This window comes from Lepidochelys kempii, chromosome 11 (assembly GCF_965140285.1).
Source record: "Lepidochelys kempii isolate rLepKem1 chromosome 11, rLepKem1.hap1, whole genome shotgun sequence".
In the NCBI taxonomy this organism is placed as follows: domain Eukaryota; kingdom Metazoa; phylum Chordata; order Testudines; family Cheloniidae; genus Lepidochelys; species Lepidochelys kempii.
Genome location: NC_136390.1, coordinates 26,917,480 through 26,924,555, shown reverse-complemented (window position 1 = coordinate 26,924,555; position 7,076 = coordinate 26,917,480).

The following is a 7,076-nucleotide window of genomic DNA, read 5'->3' as shown; positions in this document are numbered from 1 at the left end:
GGGAGGTGGTGGAATCTCCTTCCTTAGAAGTTTTTATGGTCAGGCTTGACAAAGCCCTGGCTGGGATGATTTAGTTGGGGATTGGCCCTGCTTTGAGCAGGGGATTGGACTAGATGACCTCCTGAGGTCCCTTCCAACCCTGATCTTCTATACTATACTCCTTTTTACTGATTTTTTTTTTTTTTTTTTTTTTAGATTTTGAGCTATGCACCAAATAGGTTTATTTTATGCTAATAACATATCAACAAAATAAAGCAATCGTCTCAGAAGAGCTGTTTTATAACTGAAACAAACTGAAAGTCATGTCAAGTGTTCATTCACTAAGGGATATGGACATCTAATCCTTTTTATTTTGAAGAGTTTAAATTTATCCATTACTTAACTAACATTACTGCCTTGAACAGACAGCAATGAAACAGCAAAAATAATAGAAAAGTTTCTTAATCCTGTTACTTCTAACATGTTTTATGTGTGGTTTCCCTCTGTACTCTAGAGGGAAGCAGCATTCAGCTCTTACACGTTTAGAAATAACACATCCCTGACAGACATAATCATGCCAATGTAACACCCAGCATGGATTCAGCTATGTCGATGGAAAAGGACTTCTGTCAAGATAACTAGTATTGTTGGAGGGGGCGGGGATGAAGTGTTCCTACACTAATAGAAAAATCCCTTGTGTCGGTGTATGCTGCATCTACATTACAGCGCTAGGGTGACATAGTCTGCGTAGCATAGACATACCCTCAAGCCTCAAAGTACATAAGTTTTGTGACATTAAGCATCTTTCCCTTTGTATTATTATTTCAGTGTTTAAATAGTGCCATTAGTTTGCATAGTGCTTTTCATATATACCACGGATATCACTACCCCAAAGATCATGCTGCAAGCAAGGGCAAACCTAAAAGATTAGCTGCATAACCTCAAGCCAGAGAGGAGACCTTTATCACAGTCCAAGTGAAAAATAACAAGGGAATGGACCAGAGATTCAAAAGTGGGTACAGAGATGAAGAGACAAATTTTGAAGTTCTAGAAGGAAAAGCAACAGGACTTGAGAGAAGGAAAGGGAGGAATCATAGGGCTTGTCTCGACTACCACTTAAGTCGATGTAACTTACATCACTGTCATAAATATAAAGGGAAGGGTAAACCGCTTTAAAATCCCTCCTGGCCAGAGGAAAACTCCTCTCACCTGTAAAGGGTTAAGAAGCTAAAGGTAACCTTGCTGGTACCTGACCAAAATGACCAATGAGGAGACAAGATACTTTCAAAAGCTGGGAGGAGGGAGAGAAATAAAGGGTCTCTGTCTATATGCTGCTTTTGTCGGGGATAGACCAGGAATGGAGTCTTAGAACTTTTAGTAGGTAATCTAGCTAGGTATGTGTTAGATTATGATTTCTTTAAATGGCTGAGAAAAGAATTGTGCTGAATAGAATAACTATTTCTGTCTGTGTATCTTTTTTGTAACTTAAGGTTTTGTCTAGAGGGATTCTCTATGTTTTGAATCTAATTACCCTGTAAGGTATCTACCATCCTGATTTTACAGAGGGGATTTCTTTACTTCCATTTCTATTAAAAGTCTTCTTGTAAGAAAACTGAATGCTTTTTCATTGTTCTCAGATCCAAGGGTTTGGGTGTGTGGTCACCTATGCAAATTGGTGAGGCTTTTTATCCAACATTTCCCAGGAAAGGGCGGGTGCAAGTGTTGGGAGGATTGTTCATTGTTCTTAAGATCAAAGGGTCTGGGTCTGTAGTCACCTAGGCAAATTGGTGAGGCTTTTTACCAAACCTTGTCCAGGAAGTGGGGTGCAAGGTTTTGGGAAGTATTTGGGGGGAAAGACGTTTCCAAACAGCTCTTCCCCAGTAACCAGTATTTGTTTGGTGGTGGTAGCGGCCAATCCAAGGACAAAGGGTGGAATATTTTGTACCTTGGGGAAGTTTTGACCTAAGCTGGTAAAGATAAGCTTAGGAGGTTTTCATGCAGGTCCCCACATCTGTACCCTAGCGTTCAGAGTGGGGGAGGAACTTTGACAATCACTCAGAAGTGTGAGAGCGCTCTCCCATCAGCACAGAAGTGTCTTCACCAGACACGCTACAGCGGTACAGCCACATCGGTGCAGCTGTGCCAATGTAGTATGGTAATGGAGAGTATCCCTAAATGATCCTAAATTTATTAACTTGAGTGACCAAGGGCTCATCTACATAGTGGAGTAATGGAGGTGTGCTTTCTAAAAATGCTCTAATGTGTTGAGCATGAGCATTAGCATGTAGACCCTGCTGGTGCGCCCTAAAGTTTGTTGGTTTTTTAGCATGCTTTAACAAAGTGTTGTTTGAAACGGAGAATAGCGTAATCGTCATTGAATACGGAGAAAGGAGTGAACCTGCCGGAACCTTTTGGAAGCTACAGGTGTAAAGATTCTAATCCTCTGTTCTAGCTGAGCTATGCTCAGTGCAGGATTGCAGGGAGTGAAGAGAGAAGTGGCTGTAAGCCATCTTTGCATTTCCCTCTTTCTTGGGCCAGCTGGGCCCTCTTTGTACAAGCTTGAGTACCCTCACCTACTACATCAGTGGGTTGTGTAGAGAGCGGTGTAGAGCCATTACACCCTCTGGGGATTCCTCCTATGATGGCAGAATTTCCTGGGGGCTAGACTACTGGATTTTCAGCTCCCTTGATATGCTAGAGCAGTATAATGGGCCCAGAACACAATAGAGATTCATGTTCAGACAGTGAGTGTGTTAATGTATGTGCATGTACATAGTAGCCTCAGCAGTCTGCACTAACTGGGAAACAAACTGTTATGAATTAGCAAGTAAATGAATAAACACAATTTTAAAACTGAGCCAATGGAATTTTAGCCCAATGTGGTTGTTTATGAAAAACTTCATGCCTCCCAAGCAGATCTGACACCAGTTCCCCAAAAAAGGAGAATTGGTAGGTTTTGTTAACACAAGAAAGACAAGTCTTTTTATTATTTTGCAGAGTGTGCTTTGGGAAAACACACATCACTTCTAAGGGAAATTTTTCAAAGGCAGAAATGGCAGTTAGGCTCCCAGTTCCCATTGACTTTAAATGGAAGGTAGGTATCTAACTGCCCTTTGTGCCTTTGAACATCTCCCCCTTTGGTTTGCTCAATAATAATACACACTTTTATTCATTTTTCTTCATTCTATTCCCTAATCCTAAAATAACCATAGCTTTACTTTTCTTCTGCACTTCAGGCAGACTGTCTGTTATCAGCTACTGCTACCTGGTGGATATAAGCAGTACTGCACCATGCTACAATAAAAGATACATTTATCTCGATACTCTTGTACCCAAATCCTGAGCCTAGCCCTACAAATATCATGTTGAGCATCTTAAATGTGCCAATACAATAATGACCATAAATAAAAGTCCTTTAAATAGACAGAAGGGACTGCACTTAATTAGTTTCCAGGCTCTTTCAGCAGGTCAATATCTCCTTACAGAGGAAAGTCTGTTTGCAGAGTTGTTGTAAGCATATCCAGGATATCAGAGAGACAAGATGGGTGAGGTAATATCTTTTGTTGGATCAACTTCTGTTTATGAAAGAGACAAGCTTTTGAGAGTTGCACCGAGCTCTTCTTCAGGTCTGGGAAAGGTACTCAGAATGTCACAGCTAAATACAAGGTCAAACAGATAATTTAGCATCAGTAGTTACCACATATTCTATGGGACTATTCAAGGTGAAGTGTCCCATCAACACCCCTGTAGTTATAGGACAAAAAGGGGGGTTAGTTGTTGTAATAAGCTGTAAATCCAGTGCCTTTATTAAGAACATGATTTTTAGTGTCTAACAAAGTTATGAATTTAAGATTCCAGGCTCATCTTTGAAAGTGTTGTGCAGGTTTCCTTTGAAGAGGAGGACTGATGGGTCAGATTTAGAGTGATCACTTTGTGAAAAGTGTTCACCCACTTGTGATGTGGTGTTTTTTGTCTTATCATTTTCCTGTATGAATTCATTCGAGAATGTAGCGATTGTCTGGTTTCAACTACATAATTACAGGTTTCAGAGTAGCAGCCGTGTTAGTCTGTATTCACAAAAAGAAAAGGAGTACTAGTCGCAGCTTAGAGACTTTGCATTGGTTAGTCTCCAATTGGTTAGTCTCTAAGGTGCCACTAGTACTCCTTTTCTTTCTGCGAACTACATAATTGTTATAGGGCCATTTAGTGTAGAGAAAATTCTGGTCATTTGGAACAAGTGTATTTTGGGGGTGGAGGACTGCATCTGTTAGCATCTTGATACCCAGGTATATACATCATAGGAGAGGGGGGCAAAATGTAGCTCTTTGACACCAACGGTGCCTCTACATACAGGTACAAAAACACCGTCAAACTGTGGATAGGCATCTCAGTGACCACCTGCAGAGGTGAGAAAGTCCTGTGGATATTGATTGTGGTGTGGGAGAACTTCCACTGACCTCTTTATCTCTCTCTCTCCCCATTATCTATTCAGATATCACTTTGTTTTTTGCTATTCTCTTTCACCCCTGATCCAGTAAAGCCCTTAAAGTGCTTAATTTTAAGTTTAAATGCTGTGCTGGATAGGGCCATAGTGCATCAATGCAAGCAGGTAAGATTTCACACATCTCCTTGATATACTAGGACTTGGAAGACAGCAGATGTTTTTCCTCCATTGCATTGAGGTTAGTGTATTCAAATACTCACTGTTTTTTCTTGCTATTTTTTTAAGTGCTGACATATTTGGCATTGTGCAAGAAAAAGATCATATCTGCCCCCAAAGTGTTTACAATCTATGAGACAAAGACAAACAAGATGTACTGGGAGATCAGAGTTAAATGTTACTTTAGAAAACTTTATTTTGATTTTAGTTGGAGAACATTTCCCTTTGGTCTGCATTGGAATTTTGGGATGAAATCCAGACCCCACTGAAGTCAATGAGAGTTTTGCTACTGACTCCAATGGACCAAGGATTTCACCCAGGCTTTATTATGAAAGCAGCTGGTTTATTTAAAGCTATTTAAAATTGTGTATGCATTTACTAAGTAACCACATAACTTCATTACTCACTGCTTCCTCCCCATGACTCTTCTGTTTCAATTCCTTTGTTATGAACGTATGAAACAAGGCCCGAATCCTGCGATCAGAATCTCAAGGACAGACCCTTGCACCTGCATGGATTTCATTGCAGGATAAATGCCTAACACTGTATCATAATCCCATGTTTAGAAATATACTGTGTATACATATAGAGTCCAAGAGGTTTCTTCTTTGTTTATACTGTGAAAAGGTATATGAAAACCAAACAAAATTATCTGTTCCTATCTGACCTGCTTTTGTCCCATTTAAAGTGTAATTAGATAAAGCAAAAATACTGAACATTAATGAAACATTTACTTCAATAACTTCCAAATCAATCTTCCATCCAATAAATTTATCTCTTAATTTTAATGTTTTGTATGACAATAGTTTTGTAATATTATAAGCAACCCATTCCTTAATCTTTTCAAATCTTCCAAGAGTACATATACCATAATACTCGTGGTATGGCCCAAAGGAATGAGCAGGAGGAGCTGGGAAATCCTCCATTTACATTTCTAGTCCTGGCGGTGACACTGACTAACAATCTTGGCCACTACCTGTCTACACTATAGTGGGAAATGAAAATGGCTGAGATAGTCTTCTCGGCTGCCCCTCAGACTCCATTCCAAATACACACACTAGTTTTTCTCTCCTATTCTTAAAGAAATCTATTTCTACAGTATATTGTTTTAAATCAATCTACCTAAGTCTAAGGTCTTGTCTACACCACAAAGTTTTGTCAGCAAAACCTGCCTTTTGCTAACAAAACAGGGGAGGTGTCTACAGAACAAAGCTACTTTTGACAGCAAAACTCTGCTGTTTTGCTAACAAAATAAAACCACCTCAGTGAGAGGCATAAAGCCTTTTGCAGCAAAGTTAAAGCAACAAAGCATCAGCGTAGACACTGCAGTTTGTTTTGTTGACAGAACTAGCTTCTGCCAATATCCCACAATGCATGCCTTGACCGCTCTGCTCATTGTTTTGATTTCTGCTGCCCTGCAGGCATGTGCTCCACAATAGCTTCAAAGCTCTGGGAAGTATCTGACAGCTCAGTGTGCTGCTCCTTTTGGGGAACAAAGAGCAAATCATTTGTGTGGAATGTTCCCCAGGGTCGGCACCACTATGTTGTGTGATAGACACTTGACAAAATTACCCTACTTAGTGGGGGGAGGAGGGGGAGGAATGTCATTCAGTGTTTCTTGAAAAATTACCAGGGACCTCAAAATTTTTACCACGGACATGTTGCTGACCCCTGGTTCTGCCCTGCACTAGGCACACCGCACCAGGCAGGCTGCTGCTGGAGGGGGAGAAAGACGGCTGTGTTGTTTTTTGACATTCCTCAGCATGGGGAGCTCCTAGAACTGCTCCAAGCAGCTGAGGAGGCTGTGGGAGAACTCGGAGGGAATCGCAGAATCGTAGGCAGGCAGAGCGAGCGGGCTGCTTGGGGAGAGTCTGCTGTGCGGAGCAGAGCCAGGGGCTGACGTGGGATGGCGGCATCCCCTCCCCCTTCTTCAGGATAGGTCAGTCAGCCTGTTGTCTCCCCTGCCCCAGACACCCCACTCATCTCCCTCCCCACACACCCTTCAGATGAAAAAGCAGCTGACAATCTACTAGGATGCTCCAGAACTATGGGATTGAGAAACCTGCATCATGTGGCACTATACCTGCCCCATAAGGTACTGCAAACCCATCCCAAAGCACCCTACGGCCAGTTGCATAGTGAGGTAGCTACCACAGGGCGCTGCTCTCTGTGTCAATGCAAGAGCTGCTAGTATGGATGCCCTCTGCTGACAGGAGGCACTAGTGTGGACATGCAACCCTGATTTTAATTAAAGCGGCATAACTTTTGCCGACAAAACCTTGTAGCGTAGACAAGGTCCAAGTGAAGGTGTTTGCAGGGTTGCTGCAGCTGTGCTGGCCCCAGGATGCTGGAGCCCGGGGGGGTGAGGTAATCTCCTGTGTGGGCCCCTGAAGGAGAGTGCGTGTAGCTGGAAAGCTTGTCTCTCTCCTCTCCAGAA